We start from the raw sequence: 18,950 nt of genomic DNA, 5'->3' as shown, positions 1-18,950 counted from the left end.
TAAAGATTTACAGCTTTGGAAACCTATGGGGTATTTCTACTATGTCTTGTTGTTGTTAAGTGCCATCGAGTTGATTACGACTCATAGTGACCCTGTACAGGGTTTCCAAGAACCGCTGATCCTGTAGTTTAAACTGACCTTGTGCCTCAGCCCACAGCACCACACCAGAATTCCTACTCTACTATAGGGTTGTTAGGAGTCAGAATCAACTCAGTGACAATGAGGTTGGTTTTTTGTTTTGTTTTATATTTTAATCTGTTTGGGTTTATAGAACACAATAAAGTTTTCATGTACAAAAATGAAAACCTGGCCTTTTTCATATCAGCAGCCAACATGCCATCCATACCACAGAAGACCCGAAAACTTAGAGGCCCTGAGCCACAGTCATGGCAGCATCTGCAAGTACAGAAGCACCCTGGAGGCTGTGGTAATGCTGGTGGCTTGCATCACCATAGGATCAACTTCAACAAATAACATCCAGTTACTTTGGGAAGGTGGTTATGAGACATTATCACTTGAAGAGGAACCAGAGTTTCTGCCCAACTGTCAACCTTGATAAATTGTGGATCTTGGTCAGTGAGCAGACAAGCGTAAACGCTGCCAAAATTAAGACTGGGGCTGCTCCCATCATTGATGTGGTGTGATCGGGTTACTACAAAGTTCTGGGGAAGGAAGGGAAAGCTCCCAAAACAACCTGTCATGGTGAAGGCCAAATTCTTCAGCAGAAGAGCTGAGGAGAAGATTAAGGGTGTTGGGGGTGCCTGTGTCCTGGTAGCTTGAAGCAACATGGATTAATGAAATGTTCAGTGATTTTCCCTTGTGGTCTGAGTATAGGTTCTTTGGTGACAACTCTGTATCCTTACCTGTGTAGCTATTATTAAGAATTGCCAGCATCAGGACCCCCATCTAACAGGTTCTAAGGGTATTAGGGCTTGTGTTCCCTTGCTGTCTCTCCTCAAACTGTACGGTAGGAATACACCAGTACTTTAAGAGGTTTGACCCACTGCCTAACATAACACTTTACAGAGTGGAAGTTATGCCTGCTGATAATATATTCTGGTTAAAACAAACAACAACAACAACAAAACAACCTAGAAAGATATCACAGGGGATATCCTAGGAGGTTGTACTTGGCACTGTGATCAAAATCGTGGGGAAACATTCCAAGAAGAGATACCCTGTGATCTCCATGGGCTTTCTTTGTAGGCACTGAAGGTGCTCTGTACTTCTTTTTAAACTCCAACCTTCAAACTACACATAACCCTTCATTCCTTTTCCTACTTTTGGTGGCGTCGATGGTTAACATGGTCTATTACTAACTGAAAGGTTGAAGACCTGTGGATATATGTCTAAAACATCAGACTTTGAAAACCCTATGGAGTACAGTTCTACCCTGACACACATGGAGTTGTCTTGAATTCAATTAGAGAGGTGTTAAAAAATCAACATCAGATTAAAACTTAAAAAAGAAAAAAAGAATTGACAAAGAGTTAAAAAGAGAAAGAGATGAGCTTCTTGTACATGAATATTATTTAAAACGAAGTTGCTGTGCCACCTAAAATTATTTTGAATGTGCTTCTAGGATAAATAAATTGTACTCTATTGTTTTCTATTTCATATTTTGTCATCTTTCCCTGGTATCTCACTACTTAGGTTTGGATACATTTTCTGTATATATACTCCCTCCCCCTTCCCCCAGTTAGTATTAGCCTTAATACAAATTAGCATTGCTAAGTATCCCTATCTCTATATAACATGCATGAGATAATTTGTCTGACAGCAAGAAATGGTATATAAGATACACAAGAGTAAAAGACAAACTGTTTATCATAAATATCATTGGGTAGACTATTATAAGACTAAACATTAAATTAAGGTATTTCAACTCTTTCAAAATCACATTTCCTATCAAATCTTCTTACTTGAATTCATAAGCTACTTGGTCTCATCATTTAGAAACATTTTTATGTACTGGCTTTATAAAAGAGGAAATGATTTTACTTGAACTGTAAGTAGTGATGATTATCTGAGGGCTTAAAATAGCAACATTCTTAAGTAATGAAAAGATAAATTCCATAAAATTTATTGAGAACGTATAAGGTACCAGGTACTATCTGGACAAGGAAAGATCAAGGGTGACTGACCCTGCTTCAGAGGGTCAGAAAAGACTTTACAAGCTGGTTACACTTCAGTTGACTTTTGCAAGAAGAATAGGAATTTGCAAGCATATCAAGGGGAGCAGGACATCCCAGACAGGGGGCACAGCATCTGCCAAGGCATGGAAGTCTGTTCTGGGAAATGTGAGTGGTTTCCTGTGACTATCATGAAGGACAGTGATGAAGCAGAGTGGCAAAAGATGAAGCTAAAGAGGCAGGCGGAGGCCAGATCACAAAGGGACTTGTGGGTTAGGGTATTACTCTATCCTGTCATTCCAAGAGTCATTTCTAATTCTTGCTAAGAGAACACTAATTTTGCTCAAGTGGTAGCATGACTAGGGGCAAAGCATAAATTGTACTAGATCCAGGGCTGGGCATGGCACTCAATTCTGGGCAAAGAGATATAAGAGGTCTGGTGGAGGGCAAACAGGAAAGAGTTTCATCCCTGATTAAACAGAAAACAACACAAATTCTCTTTTTGCTCATCATCTTCCTTTGTGATTTGAATGTTGCCATATGAGGATAATATACCTAAGGTTGCATCAACCTTTTAGGAACCATAGTAAGGATGGAAGCCACACACTAAGGATGGAAGAGAGAAAGGACAGGGTTTTCAACTATATCACTGAGACTATTGTAAAACTGCCTAGCTTACAACTTTTAGCAAAGAAACAATAATTGTGTTTATAAACAAAGCCTCTATTCATGTTTGCTGTCAAATATGTCATAACTGCTGTCATGCTCAGAATGACATGTGTATGTGTGGCTAAGGAGTTTGGACCTTATGATGAAGGGGAATGGGAACTATAAAAAAGTTTTGGTATGAAAATGATTACTCTGGCTGTTGTGTGCAAAATGAGTTGACAGTGGAAGAAACCAAGGCAGAGACACCAGTATGAAGATACTATAACAGTACAAGAGATTAGATAGGGTCTAAGTGTGCTGGCTCTGTAGGATAAGCACTGGACTGCAACCTCAAGGTCTGTGTTTTGAGCTCACCAGTCATTCCAAAGGGGAAAGATAAGGCTTTCTGTTCCCGCAAAGATTTACAGCTTCCGAAACCCTATACAGTTAGAACTGACGCAACGGCCCTGAACAGCAGCAACAATAACAAGTAAAGGCAAAGGAGCCCTGGTGGTGCAGTGGGTTAAGTGTTGGGCTGCTAACTCAAAGGTTGACAGTTCAAATTCATTAGTCACTCCATGGGAGAAATATAGGGCAGTCTGTTTCTGTTAAGATTTTGTTATTGTTAAGTACCATGGAGTCGGTTCCGACTTATAGTGACCCTGCACAGGGTTTCCGAGGCTGTAAATCTTTATGGGAACAGAAAGCCTCATCTTTCTCCTGCAGAACGGCAGGTAGTTTGCCTTGTAAACTCTACGAGCAGTTCTACTATCCTAAAGAGTTTCCATGAGTTGGAATTGACTTAACAGCAGTGGAGTTTGAGTTGAAGCACAGGCAGTATAAGTGATAATTGGGGAGGAAGAAATACATTTAAGAGTTATATTTAAGACAAAATAATAGACTTTCCACAAGATGGTGGACTAGACAAACGTGCTACACGGGCCCTCTGCAACAGAGATATGAGAGATCAAATGGAACAGACACACTTGGAACCCTGAACTTCAAAGGAAAGGTCAGAGAGATGACTTGAGTGTTGGCTGGCAGGAGAAGCTGAGAGGGACAGTGAGAGAGGGAGACTGACTGGTGAGCAGCCGGCCAGACACAGAGTAACCATCTTGAATTTTTGTGAGCAGCTTTGGCAACAGAAGGTAGCCTGACAGCATATTTACAAACGAGTCGGGAAAGGTGCGATTCCTTCTTTTTTCCCATGAGCCCCTGGTGACTAGAGGTATAGTCAGTAACCACCTCCCTCCATCCTCAGCGCAGACCCCTGCTTTCTGGGAGTTCAGAGCCACATGGATAGGGACCAAGTCAGTGTGAGGTGAGGGTCAGCTGTACCATTTTGGTGTGCTGCTTTGGTGCTTGGATTCAGATCAGCTCTATACCTACAGGACCAATAGAGCCACCAGTTGTTGTTCATGCCATTGAATCGTTTCTGACGACCTTGTATAGGGTTTCCAAGGAGCGGCCGGTGGGTTTGAACCACCAATCTTGTGGTCCAGTACTTATCCTACAGCGCCATGCCAGGACTTCACAAGCATTAAACCGGTCACCCTGCCCCTAGCTGCCCTGCCCTCCTAACAGACACCGAAACCAGCTCCATCAAGGGCTTCTAGGATCTACTTCTGAGTTAAGCACCCTGAACGTAGATATCACCGAGGTGGATAAGGACTCCACCCAGGGACAGAAACTCTGCTGTCACATCCCACCCACACTCACTTCACAAGATCCTTGTCTTGCAGGAGGCCACCCACCCTCTTCCTCCTAGAGTTTTCTCCTCTCTGGGTCCAACAGATGCACTGTTTCTTGTTTGTGTTTTTGTTTCTGGGTTTGGTTTTTTACATTGTTGTTTCATTGTTTTGGTTTGTTACTCTTTCTCCTGCTTCTTCTCTTTCCATTCTCTTGAGGTTAATCCTTTTTATCTCCACTTTTGTTTTTCCTTCTTCTGTCTCTCATCTCCTCTTCTTTTATTCTCCCCTTTTGATCTTTCTTTACTACTCTACTCTCTTTCTCTTTTCATCTTCCCTCTCCTAAGAGCACATCAACATTTGTTGTTGTTGTTAGTTGCCACTGAGTCAGTACTGACTCATAGCGACCTTATTTATGCACAACAGAACAAAACACTGCCCGGTCCTGTGACAATCTCACAATTCGTACTACACTTGAGCCCATTAGCTGCTGCTGCTGTGTCAATCCATCTCTTTGAGTGGGGGTGTGGGGGACTTCCTCTTTTTTGCTGACCCTCCACTTTACCAAGCATGATGTCCTTCTCCAGGGACTGTTCCCTCCTGGTAATATGTCTGAAGTATGAGACATGAAGTTTCTCCACCCTCACTTTTAAGGATCATTCTGTTTGTATTTCTTCCAGCACAGATTTGTTTGTTCTTCTAGCAGACCAGTGTACTTTTAATAATATCCAACACCATAATGTAAATGCATCATTTCGTCTTCGGTCTTCCTTACTCACTGTCCGACTTTCAGGTGCATATGAAGTTATTGAAAATACTTGGCTTGAGTCAGACGCACCTTAGTCCTCAAACTTGACATCTATGCTGTTGAACACTTTAAAGAGGTCTTGTGCAGCAGATTTGCCTAATGCAATACATTGTTTGAATTCTTGACTGTTGCTTCCATGAGTGTTAATGGTTGATCAGAACAAAATGAAGTCTTTGACAACTTCAATCTTTTCTCCATTTATCATGATTTTATTTATTGACCCAGTGGTGAGGATTTTTGTTTTCTTTACATTGAGGTACAACTTCTACTGAAGTCTGTTGTTTTTGATCCTCATTCAAGGTACACTGAAGGCATTGGCCAAGAACAAGTCTCCGGCAATTGGTGGACTATAAATTGAAATCTTTCAATAAAGTTATGTGGCACTAGAGGCACTTACTCATCTATGCCAAGAAATCTGAAAGACAGCTACTTGGTTGACTGTTTGGAAGAGATCCATATTTACTCCCATTCCAAGAGAGGTGATCTAACAGAATGTGGAAATTATTGGACAATATCATTAATATTGCATGAAGTAAAATTTTGCTAAAGATAATTTAAAAATGGCTGCAACAGTACACTGACAGGGAATTGCGAAAGTTCAAGCTGGATTCAAAAGAGGACATGGAATGAAGAATGTCACTGTTGATGTCAGATGGATCTTGGCTCAAGGAGAAAATATCAGAAAGATGTTTATCTGTGCTTTATTGACTATGCAAAGGCTTACAATTGTGTGGATCTTGAAAAACTATGGATAGCAATGCTAAGAATGAGTTTTCTGAAACACCTAATTGTGTTCATAAAGAAACTGTACATAGACCAAGAGACAGTTGTTTGAATACAGCAAAGGAATACCGAATGGTTTTAAATTAGGTAAGGTATGTGGCAGGGTTTATTCTTTCACCATACTTATTCAATCTGTGGTGGTGGTTATGTGTTGTGGAGTCGGTTCTGACTCATAGCGACCCTGTACAGGGTTTCCAAGGCTGCAAATCTTTACGGGAGCAGAAAGCCTCACCTTTCTCCTATGGTACAGCTGGTAGTTTCGAACGGCTGACCTTAAGGTTCGCAGCCCGATTCGTAACCACTACACTACCAGAGCTCCTTATTCAATCTGTATGCTGAGAAAATAATTCTAGAAGCTGGATAATATGAAGAAAAACATGGCATCAGGATTGGAGGAAGACTCATTAACAACCTTGCTTGCTGAATGTGAAAAGAACTTGAAATACTTAGTGATGAAGATCAAAGACCACACACTTCAGAATGGGTTGCACCTCAGTGTAAAGAAAATATCAACATACAATCATCTATTAAATACAAATATGGTAACCCCACAATGTCTGAAGACAACAGACAATTTTAGCTTACACAAAGAAACAAGAAGGAATGACTCAGAAAAACACTACAAGAACAACTGACTAAGTAAACGCAATCTTGAAACAATACAAAACCTTCAATTAGAAATCCAGAAGATTAGTACCAAATTTCAGAAATGGACAATACATTGAAAAACCAAAGGAGTAGATTTGAAACAATGGAAGCCCAAATTAGTGAATTTGAATATAAATCTCTCAATACTAGTATTCTAGAAGTACAATCAGAAAAAAAAAATGAAGAAAGCCGAAGCGTTTTGTGGAGCATCATGAAGAGAAACAACTTGTGGATGATTGGAATTCCAGAACAAGAAGAGAAAATAAAAAGAATAAGGATGAAACTATGAAGTACCTCACAATATGGTAGAATTTGGAGGACATAAAGCTGAGTGAAATTAATTAGTTACAAAGGACAAATATTGTATGAGACCAATGTTGTAAATAGTTAAGAAAGGTTTTCTTGCTAAAAGAAACAATCTGTGATGGTTACTTGGGAGAGGGGTAGGAAAAATGACTCACTGGCTAGAAAGTAGACGCATGTTAACATGGGTGACAGTGTTAGCAGAGGAAAGATGAAGGTAGCGGAGACACAGGGAGGAATGCAATAGCTAAAGTGAATAGAGGTAAATACTGTTAACTGATGGTACATGAAAGGTATTACAATCATTGTAATGAAGCAAAGTATATGATTTGTTGAATGTAAAATTGATGACCTACTCTGTAATCCTCCACTCAATTCACAGTAAAAAGTTTAAAACAAGAAAAACACAAAATAACATAACCTAGTGGTTACTTGGACTCCTGGTGTGGTGCTGTGGGCTGATGCGTCAGACTGCAAAGTCATGTGAATTTCAAGGTCAGTGGTTCAAGCTCATCAGCTGCTCCTTGGAAACCCTATATAGGGTAACTATGGGTCAGAATCGACTGGACAGCACTTAACAACAAGTGGTTACTTAGATGTGAGACATGGGGAAAACAGGAGAATCGGGGATGGCTTTGGAGGTTCTGGCTTGGTTGACATAAGATATCTGGCTTTAATTTCAGCTTTGTCACAAGCTAGTTAAGTGATCCTAAGCTGGTTTCCTCATTTTGAGAGGGTCCAATTAAAAATATCATAGCAACAGCTCCAACTCCCAGCATCACTTTTAGTTAAAAGGACTAAACGGGGCCAGGTGACCACTTTGTGAAAGGAAAAAGCTCACTCCTAGTGGAGCCTTGGATTTGTTTGTGCAGAGACTTTAAGCCTTTGTTTCCATTTTCAGTCTTGACTGGCAGAAGTATTGATGATACATGGGTGATGACCAAGTATGTGAATTAAAACCAACAAAACTGCATTTCTCATACTTCATTAAGAGCTATTCTTGATTCAAGTTCTCATACAAAGCCTTGTTCACATCCCTTTGGATTCACTACTGAGCAAGGGTCTTTCCCCTTGACAGTTTCTTTACCACCTCAATCTGTCAGCTGTGATGAACAGCCATTTACACTCAGACAAAATGATTGTTCCTTTCCATATGAAAGCAAGAAAGATCAGGTAAAAGTAACGTTCTTACCCCAGGGAGGATGATGCAAACCAGGCAGAAAGCCCAAAGACTGTTGCCAGGATACAACGCTGCTGGATCGCAGAGGTCATGGAACTATGGAAAGAGTTTCATAAATTACTAATTAGTTTTGTTTTATTTGTCCTTATAGAAGGATTACCTCAGGCTCACCAAGGCTTGCTACCATTCAGCTACTTAATATCACCCATCCCTTTATCCCACCACTTGTCTCTCAGTTTGTCGTACTGTGATGCCTTGCGTGTTGCTAAGATGCTGGAAGCTCAATGACACCTAACAACAACAGCATCACATATGTAGTAATTTCTCACATACAATAGTAATTTCTCACATTATCTCATTTTATATAGGAGGTGGGAGGAATACAAAGGTCCAGACCCTCCCTTCTATGCATGGCAACTCTGAAGGGCCATTATAGCTCTAGAATTCATACAGTCAGTTGAGAGTGTTGCAACTGAATCATTACTCACTGTCTATCTCTGTCCAATCTGTTTCCTTCACACCCTAAAGGTGTTGTTCCTGGTGGCACTTGCCAAAATACTCCTGCATGCAAATTTCTGTCTGTTTCTTGGAGAATCTAACCTATGACACTAGCTTAGAATCATCACTCAACTCTATTTTATCAGGCAAGCAAGTACAGCCACACAGACATATACACATCTCTATTGTTCTCATTGTCATATTTTTTTCAGAATTACTTTTGAAAAGATTTTAATCCCTACAAACAAAGAAGCACAGTTTCAATAAATTAAAAATGGTTTGAACTAAATAAACCAAGTTTAATTTAAGAACCAAATCACTTTTAGACAAAAGTTTCTTATAAAAAGCATAAACCATAAGAGCAAAATTTGATAAATCAGACTTCATCAAAATTAAAAACGTCTGTTCTTTGAATGTCAATGAAACTCAAGCCACAGATTAAGAAAAAACATCTCCCCAAAATATATCTGTAGCTAGAATATAAAAAGAATTCTGACAATAAGAATAAAATCTAATTAAAACATAATGGGCAAAATATCTTTTTATCAAAAGAAAGATAGAGATGGTAAATAGGCCCTAGAAAAAAATGCTTAACATTATTAGCCATTTGGGAAATGCAATTTAAAACCACAATGAAATACTACTACATACTTATTAAAATGGCAAACAGCAAACTACAAAAAGAAATAGAACACCCCCCCCCAAAAAAAAAAAAACAAACAACAAAAAACCACTTAATAATACCAAATGCTAACAAGGAAGTGGAGTAACTTAAACTAACTCATACACTGTTGGTAAGAATGTAAAATCATAAAAATACTTTGGAAGATAGTTTTGTAGTGACCCAACAATCCTGCTCCTACATATTTATTCAAGAAATCAGGAGCTATAAGAAGCGTCTACTTCAAAAGGCATAAGGGATTTGGGGAAAGGGTGAAAATATATTACATCTTATTTATGATGATGATACAACTGTGTGTATTTTTTAATAGTCACAGACTGTATGCTGAAAATGGGTGAATTTTACTGGACTAAATTATACTTCAATAAATCTAACTTTAAAAATATCAATAACAGAAAAAGCTGGCTATATTATCCATTTTTATTTATTTATTGGGTTTGCCACAGACTAGTGAAGGAGCTCTGGTAGCGTAGTGATTACGAATCAGGCTGTGAACCGCAATGTCAACAGTTCAAAACTACCAGCTGTTCCGTGGGAGAAAGATGAGGCTTTCTGCTCCTGTAAAGATGTACAGCCTTGGAAACCCTGTACAGGGTAGCTATGAGTCAGAACCTACTACACGGCACACAGCCACCACAGACTAGTAAAACAATTCTGTCCCTTACCAATCCTGGAGTGTGGCTATGAAAGGAAGGAGGAAGAGCAGGTAGTTGGCTACAGGATCTAAAGAGGGTTTTTCTAGACTGGCTGCTATAGATTGAATTATGTCCGTCCACAATGAGTGTTGAAGTCCTCTCATGGCACTGTAGGTTAAGCACTCAACCAAAAAGTTGGTTTGAACCACAAGGTCGGCAGTTTAAATTCACCTCAGAAACCCTATGCAGGGTCACTATGAGTTGGGACCACCTCGACAGCACTTAACAACAACAAAATACATGTTGTAATTCCTAGCCTCTACACTAGTGATTGAAGGAGCTCTGATAGCATAGTGGTTACGAATCGGGCTGCAAACAGCAAGGTCTGCGGTTCGAAACCAACAGCTGTTCTGCGGGAGAGAGATGAAGCTTTCTGCTCCCATAAAGATTTATAGCCTCGGAAACCCTACATAGGGTCACTATGAGTCGGAACCGACTGGCCAGTACACAACCACCACCACGCTTGTGGTTATAATCCCATTTGACAATGGTTTGTCTCTTAGGTTGATGAGACAGGACTAGGGTAGGGTGCATTTTGAGTCACTCTCTTCTGAGAGATAAAAGGGATTAAATAAGTAAACAAGTTGCCTCGCCACCTGGAAATCCCCAAGGAGCCAGGGAACAGAAATGAAGAGACAAGGACTTCCTCCAGAACTGACAGAGAGAGAAAACTTTTCCCTAGAACTGACTCCCTGAAATCGGACTTTTGCCTCCTAACCGTGAGTAAATAATTTACTGTTTGATAAAGCATCCACGTGTGGTTGTTGTTATTAAGTGCCATTGAATCAGTTCCAACCTATAACAAACTTGTATAGAATTTTCAAGGAGCAGCTGGTAAACCTGAATCGCCAAACTTGCAGTTCAAACTTGCAGTCTAGTGTACTGGACAACACTAGGACTCTAACATTGGTTTGCTTGCCTTCAGCTGTACACATGCTCGAGATTCCAGTATCTTTGCTATCTAGTACTGGCAGTAAACCAATGTTACTGCAGAGCAAGAAGAGCTGATTGATAGAATAAAAATGTTACTTTAATCAGAATTCTTAGTGCCAAACAATAGAACCCAATTCAAACAACTTTAAGCAAAAAGTGAAGTTTTTGTTTCACACAACTGAAAATTAAAAGTTTTACAAATATGTTGCCAGTCTTCTAGCTCTGTGTTTCTTGGCATTATTTGTCTCTCCTTACCCTCTTTCTCACGTTCTCAGGTGGGTTCACTGTATGGAAAATGGTCAGTTACATTGTTTGATAGCTGTCAATCTCAAGGAAAAGAAGAAAACGAATTTCTCTGTGCTCCAGTGCCTATATCTATTCCTGTATGATAGTTGGTCTTGTTCAGTTCACCTTGTGCTGGGGACTGTAAAGTCACATTACTGACAGCCTAAATCACCTGGGAAGGGGAAAGGGGAATCAGCAAAGAAAGGGATGCAGGGCAGACAGAAAGCAGATAGTGAATGTTTACCACAGGTCCACACACTGGGGAGCAGGGAGGTTGGGGAGATGTAATTCAAAGGATAAATGAGGAAATCATCCTGCAAGAGAAATCCTTCTTTTGAGACAGATGGGAACGAGGTAAGGATGGGTTTCCCAACCAATCAATTACTGTTGAGTTGACTTTGACTCATGGCAACGTCATGTGTGTCAGAATAGAACTGCTCCTTAGGGTTTTCAGTGGCTGATATCTCAGAAGTAGGTCTCTAGGCCTTTCTTCCAAGGTGCTTCTGGGTAGAGTCAAACTGTCATTTTGGTTAGCGGTCAAGCGCCATTAACCATTTAAAGCGGTGGAAAGATTGGGTGGTATTTATTTCAGGAAAGGGGAATAAAGTCATTCACTACTGTCAGCCCCTATCTTCTCTATGAAGTAAGGGGGAAAGGACATTTGCTGAGAGTGAATGAGTTAGGGCTAGGAGTAGAGAACTTGCACAGAGTGTCAAAAGATTGGGAAGAACTTCTGGGGACTTTGGAAAATGACCAACTAGGGATATAGTAGAATGGCAATGCAAAACATTCTACCCATCCCTCAAGGCTCAATTAAAGTCTTTTCTCTCTAAGATTGTATGTAGTCCATTGGAAGGTTTCTCTCATTTCTCCAAGCTTCCTGGCATTGGAGGCCACTCTCAGCACATATCATGTTTACACGGTGCCTGCTAGTTGTGTCTGTTCGGTTTCTAGCTTTCAGACTGCTACCAAAGCTGGTGAGTTCAGATCCTGATGACCTGAGCTTCCTAAGTTTTGGAAAATGAGAAAGCAAAAGTTTGGATAGAGATACATTTATTAAATTTATCTGAATCTATTTCATTCCTGAGTTTGGGTAGCAAAAGTTCAGAAAACAACGGTAATGCCCATGTGTGCCTGCTGTGTTAGGCTCTACTTGAAGGCAGAACTCTTGGCTGACAATTTTCATGTTTTCTCAGGGCCTGATCTGGTGCTTTCCATGTGGTTGTTGTTTGTTGTCCTCAAGTCAGTCCCTAACTCATGGCAACCACATAGACAATAGAACAAAGTGCTGCCTGCTCCTGAAACTTCCCCACGATAGGTTGCAGATTGTAATGCTGTGAACCTTAGGGTTTCTACTGGCTGATTTTTAGAAGTAGATTGCCAGGCCTTTCTTCCTAGTCTTAGTCTGGAAGTTCTGCTGAAACCTGTTCTGCATCATAGCACCAAAACCTCTACAGAAAGGTGATAGCTGAGCATGAGGTACATTGACCCAGAATCAAACGTGGGTCTCTGGCCTGAAAGGTAGAAATTCTATCCCAGACCCACTGTTATCCTGCTTCCACATGCTAGGTATTCCCTGTTGATCAAATGAGTCAATAAAAATTCCCAGCTTTCCTTTCCCTGCTTTTCTTTGTTCCTACAAAATGTATTGCTCTATTAAGATGACTTAAAGTGAAACCAGGAGAAAAATAACTTTAAAGAATTGCTCTTGTAATTGGGACTGCTTCCAACTGCAATTATGATCACGTGTTTTGCTTTTTCTTTCCCCAACCCCCCTTCTATCAGACAAAACCTGAATCAATTTCAGGAGATGGATTCTGCTGCTTGTGTAAAATGTTCTGGCTTCTAGTCAAATGGACATTGTTGGAGTATATAAAAATGGCTTTGTTCTCCACACAAATGAATTCATTTAGGCAGTACACAGTTTCAATTTCTTATTACCTTTTGGGACAGTAGAGCATTAGGGAATTTAAAGGAATCATTATTGTATGAAAACTGTTGCATGGTAAACAACTCATGGAACAACCTCAGTGCATCAGAGATAAGGGAGCACATTGTTTATTGTACCTGAAACCTGTTTCCAATACAAGGACTGCACCTGCCTTATTTATGAAGGAATAATAACATGTAACCTTGAATATGCAGCACAGCTCTGTTGTTGTAACTGTATTCTTAGAAAAGAATGACTGACTGTGACTCCCACAAAAAGATGAAAAGATTCTGACGGTGGCTGAGCCGTTTTTGTTTCTGGGTGAATTAGCCTCACATTCACACAGAGTTGGCGTTTAATAAATATTCACTAAATATGAGTAAAGAAACACAGACTTCACTGTAGTGATTAAAGCTTCATAAAAGCATGTTCCCCAAAGCTGAGAAGGAAACAATGTGTCTAGATGCTATGTTTTATAAGTACCCTAGAATTGTGCTCATGGATTTGGGAATTTAGGAGGAGAAATACATGTCTCAGATAGTGGATATAGGATGGAGGTTAACCAACCCTAAAGTAAGCACATGTTTATTTTAATCCATAACAGTCACGATGTTATTTGTCTAAATAGGAACATACAGGGAGGCAAGAAGACTGGATTTAATTTCCATTTGCACTACTAACTAGCATTGTGGTCCTTGACAGGCCCTACAATTCTCCTGAGCCTCAGTTTCCCCATTTGTAAAATGATTATATTGCAGAGGGGTTTTATGAGAATTAAGTTATCTATATAAACATATGTTGGATTGGGCCTGGCATAGTAATTCACTCAACAAATACTTATGTTCTAGGCACTAGGGATGCAAAAACAAAAAAGGCCAGGTTCTAACCTGTGAAGAGCTTATAGTCTATAGCTATAGCTTATAGTCTAGGGCAAAGATACAAATATAAATAAAGGAGTACTGAGATGATGTTGGATGGTGCATTATGGGAGCAAGAGGAAGAGTGTCTAAATCAAATTGGAGAAGCTAGGAAAATGTCCTGTGGGAGGTTATGCTAGAGTTGAGTTTTGAAGAAATAGAAACTAGCTAGGCCAAAATGGGAAGGTCATTCCAGAAAGAATGGGCAGTAAGTAAGTGCAAAGGCAGAGTGGTGTGAACAGCTGTTTAAGGCACTGCAGGTAGTTCAATAGGACTTGAGCAAAGGTTGTGTATGTGGGAAGGGCAGCAGGTGGGTGAGAGAAGCAGTCCCAGGCTAGATCTTGAAGGGCATTGGGTGCTATACTCAAAGAGACAGGGAACCACTAGAGAGTTTTAAGAAGGGGTGGGTCAAAATTAGGTTTTTGTTTAGACAGAGCATTCTGGGTACATGTGGGGAAAAGATTTTAGAGGGTGGAGCCTGAATGCAAAAAGTCCTGTTTAAGGCACCTATGTTGTTGTTGTCAAGTGCCATCCAGCCGCTTCTGACCCATGACGACCCTTTATAGGGTTTTAAAGGAGCAGCTGGTGAGCTTGAGCCGTGAAGCTTGTGGTTCAAGCCGATTTTACAGTCCAGCAACCCCACAGCGCCACAGTGCCACACCAGGACTCCTATTGTTGTTGTTGTTAAGTGCCATCGAGTCAAATCTGACCCACAGCGACCCTGTATAGGGTTTCCAAGGAGCTGCTGGTGAGTTTGAACCACTGACCTTAAGGTTCAAACCGACTTTGCAGTCCAGCGCATTAGCCCACAGCACCATGCCAGGACTCCTACATTGTTGTTGTTAAGTGCCATTGAGTCAGTTCTGACCCATAGCGACCCTGTACAGGGTTTCCGAGGGTGTAAATCTTTACGGGAGTGGAAAGTCTCATCTTTCTCCCGCGGAGCAGCTGGTAGTTTCGAACCGCTGACCTTAAGGTTCACAGCCCGATTCGTAACCACTACGCTACCAGAGCTCCTATAGTCACTCAGAAATGAAACTCTGAGGTAAAGTAAAGGGAATGGGAGTGGGAGACAGATACGAGAGTCATTTAAAAGATAGACTTTGCAGGGAGGAGTAGCGAGGGTAGGCAGTGAAGGAAATGAAAGATGATCCATTAGGTAGAAGACAGTACCATTCAACCAGTTAGAGATCACAGAAGGAGCAGATTTGGGATGGGAGTGGGTGGGTAAGCATGATGCTTTTCATTTAGGACATGATTACTTCTACTACCTGTGAATCATCTAGGTAGAAATGTCCAGGAGGCATTTGGATACTTGGATCTGGACTAGAAGTATGGATTAGAAAGTGTGACCAGGATTGCTAACTTTCTCTCAGTATTGATTATCCTTTAATTCTGGTGGTGAGTGGTTAAGCACTCAGCTGTTTAATGAAAGGTCAGTGGTTCAAACCCACCAACCACTCCATTGGAAAGAGGTGCTGTCTGCTTCTGTAAAGATTATCAGCCTTGGAAACCCTATTAGGCAGTTTTATTTTGTCCAATAAGTGTTGCTATGAGTCACAGTTCCACTCCATGGGTTTGTTTTGATTTGGGGTATTCCATGATTATAGAATGTGGGGTGGGGTTGGGGAGTGGGGAGAGTGGGGGAGGAGAGACTGAGTATATGTTCATTTAGAATAAAAAACTACATTTCACAGCTTTATTTGCAATTAGGTATGGTCATGTGACAAACGTCTAGGCAATGAGATATACATTGAGGAGCCCCTGGGTGGTACAAATGGTAAACATGCTCAGCTGTTAACCAGAAGGTTGGAGGTGTGAGGACATACAGAGGCACCTCAGAAGAAAGGCCTGATGATCTAGTTACAAAAAACCCTATAGAGCATAGTTCTACTCTGACACACATGGGGGGTCAACATGAGTTGGAACAGAATCCATGGCAACTGGCTTATTGGTCATGTGGAAGGCTCTGAAAACCTTACTTAAGATTCATCCTCTGTGTACTTTGCACCTACCCCTTCCTCCATTTTACTGCCTAAAAGAGATGCTGTGGTCTTGGACCATAATTTTGAGGTGATCTGTAGAAGAACAATAGAGAAGGATCATGGGCAGACCATCACTCAGTACTACTGCTGTCTGTGTGAATTTCACCTCAGGGAGAACCTCCTGGAGCTTCAGAACAGCTCTGGACTATTCACCCAGACTTTGTATGTGAGAAAGAAAACAATCCAAAGCTTTTCTTTTGCTTAAGCTTATAACCCACCTATGTTTTCATTTTCTCTTACTTACAGCAGAATCAAATCCTAAATTACACAGTGAGTCAGAGGGGTATGGAAGGGAGGTGATATGGCTCAGGTCCCTCAGGAATCGTGAATAGAGATGAGCAGAGGCTGAGGAGAGGCTGGAGGGTAGGCACATGATGGGTCCCTCAGACTCTTTTGTTCCGTTCATTTTGAAAGGTTCCTATGGTAGTTTTCTCTTTCTTTCTTTACACACCCAGTTATTAAGTACAGCTGTTTCTTCTGTAACACAGTCCTCAATGGATTTGTCTGATATTTCCTCAAGATCAGATTTCCTCTAAAATGAGAATATGTCTTCTCCACTCGCACAGCTGCTAAATCTTTACTGTTCTATCACAGACTTCCTTACTCTAGCCATAAAGACTCATAGTTTTAGCGGGGGCTGGGGGTGGGAGTGGGCTAGAGACAGCAGCAATGATATTTCTGAAATTGTTTTATTGAGATATAATCCACATACCAGGCTCCATACAATGAGCAATGGACTATGGAGTGCAAGGTTAGTGGTATGAGCCCACCAACCGCACATAGAAGAAAGACTAGACTTTCTGTTCCCACAAAGATTTATAGTCTTGAAAACCCTATACAAGGTCGCTATGAGCAGTAACCTACTCTCCAGAACTTAACAACAACATTTAGAATGTACAATTCAGTGTGTGTGTGTCTGTGATTCAAACCTACCAACAGCCTTGAGGGAGAAAGATGAGGCTTTCAACTATACAGGGTTTCTATAAATCAGAACTGACTCAACAGCACTTAAGAAAAACAATGGCCTACCAAAGGGATTTAATAGCTTGATAATAATGTAAATAAGGTTTATGGAACCCTAACATGTCCGTTTTACCATCCTACTAAGCTTAAAATGAGCCATCCCATAAGTGGGAAGAGGGGAATCTCACAACGACCAAGAAGGAAGAGTCAGGACTGGAGTGTGTCCGTGGGACCCCAGATCCCTGCACTGAGAACCTTCTCCATTCAGGAGACAGAAAGCTGTGACACTGGAAATGCTGAGAGAAGGATAGAAATAGTGACAGCCAAGGCAGCAAAAACAAGACCTGCTCAAGACAGAGCAGTGGGCTTCCAGGCCTACAGGGTGAGAAAGCTGAGTGCCTTCAGGCAGGAGGTGTGCAGATGGAGTGGGTGTTTCCAGGCACTCGGTGGAGCCAGATTTGCCCACCCTTGGAGCTAGAGCTGAACATTCAAGCCAAGGCTTCCTAGTGGAGTGGGATACTTCTGGACCCTTATTGACAGAGTTAAATGAGCTTTGTGGAGAGGACTTCCAGTGCTTCCCTGACCAGGCAGCTCAGGTAGGGCAGTCTCGGGGAAAAGAGGTGGAATTGCACATAAGAAACCTCTGTCTAGCAGACAGACAGCCTTTGAACAAACATAAGATCTTATATTTCAACATTCTGATCTCGTTTTTTTAAAAGATCAAATTGCTGAGGAATTACAGGCATTTTGAGCTTTTGCCTGCCTGCACGTGGCTCCCGCTTCCGCGCCCACTCTGGTGAGTGCCTCTGCCCCCTGCAGACCTTGGAATGCAGAGCTAGAGCAACCCCACTTAGAAGGCTGCATTTCCAGAGAAAAGGAAGCATAACCTAACAAAGTCAAACAATTAGAGAGGGATAGCGGTGCAGATATCAGGAAATTCGGGGTATCCACGGTACAGAGATACTGAGAGAGGCATTTTTTATGTCATCAAATATGGACACTACCTCCTTGCGGCCATTACCCCCAGCCCTCTACTGCCTCGGCCTAGACCAACCCTCTGCCAAGCCGCCGAGGCTCAGGAATGCCCAAGGCACAGGCCCGCCCACTGAGGCCAAGGCCCTCCCAACTTCCACTGAGGCCAAGGCCTGCCCTGAGGCCCAACCCACCCACAGACTGGTCATAAAGTCCCAGGCCCAACCAATGCCCAAATTGCCTACCCGCCTCGCGGCCCAGACAGTCCACAGCCCAGTTCCCACCGAAGTCCAGGGCCCCCAAGGCCCAACCCTCCACGTAGCCAGGTTGCTGAGGCCCAGGGCCCCGGAGGCCCAACCCACTGTGTAGCCCGGTCACCAAGGCCCAGTGCCCCCTAAGACCCAACCCGCCCTCAGCCCAGTCCCCGAGGCACAGGCCCCCAGAGGCCCAATCTGCCCAACCCGCCTGCTGAGGCCCAAGCCGCCCGATGCCCAGCTGCTGATACCCAGACCCACTGAGGCCCAAACCGCCTGCCTAAGGCCCAAACCACCAGCCCGAGGCCCAAACCACCTGCACCCTGGTCGCTGACGCCCAGGTCCCCAGAGGCCCAAACTGCCGCCCTAGGCTCAACCCACCCACCCGAAGCCCAGGCCCAACTGAGGCCCAAAAAAGTTACTCTGAGTTAAGCCATAAGGAGAGTGAAAAGAGAAGACCACATCCTGATCACATCTTCCTGGAGGTAATCAGAAAACATAAAAAATTACCAAAACACATAATTAATTATTAGGGCCACAGATAAACATTAAACATGTCCAAGAAGCAAAAGCAGATGACCATATC

At 41.9% G+C, this 18,950-nt stretch overlaps 1 pseudogene; it reads left to right on the top strand.

The window, feature by feature from the left end:
* Nucleotides 1-333: 333 nt before the first annotated feature.
* On the top strand, nt 334-780 carry LOC102841827 (annotated as a pseudogene).
* The last annotated feature ends 18,170 nt before the right edge of the window (nt 781-18,950 follow it).

The sequence above is a fragment of the Chrysochloris asiatica genome, unplaced genomic scaffold, assembly GCF_000296735.1.
Source record: "Chrysochloris asiatica unplaced genomic scaffold, ChrAsi1.0 scaffold00379, whole genome shotgun sequence".
Classification (NCBI taxonomy): Eukaryota; Metazoa; Chordata; class Mammalia; order Afrosoricida; family Chrysochloridae; genus Chrysochloris; species Chrysochloris asiatica.
This window is presented reverse-complemented; position numbering and strand designations above follow the sequence as displayed.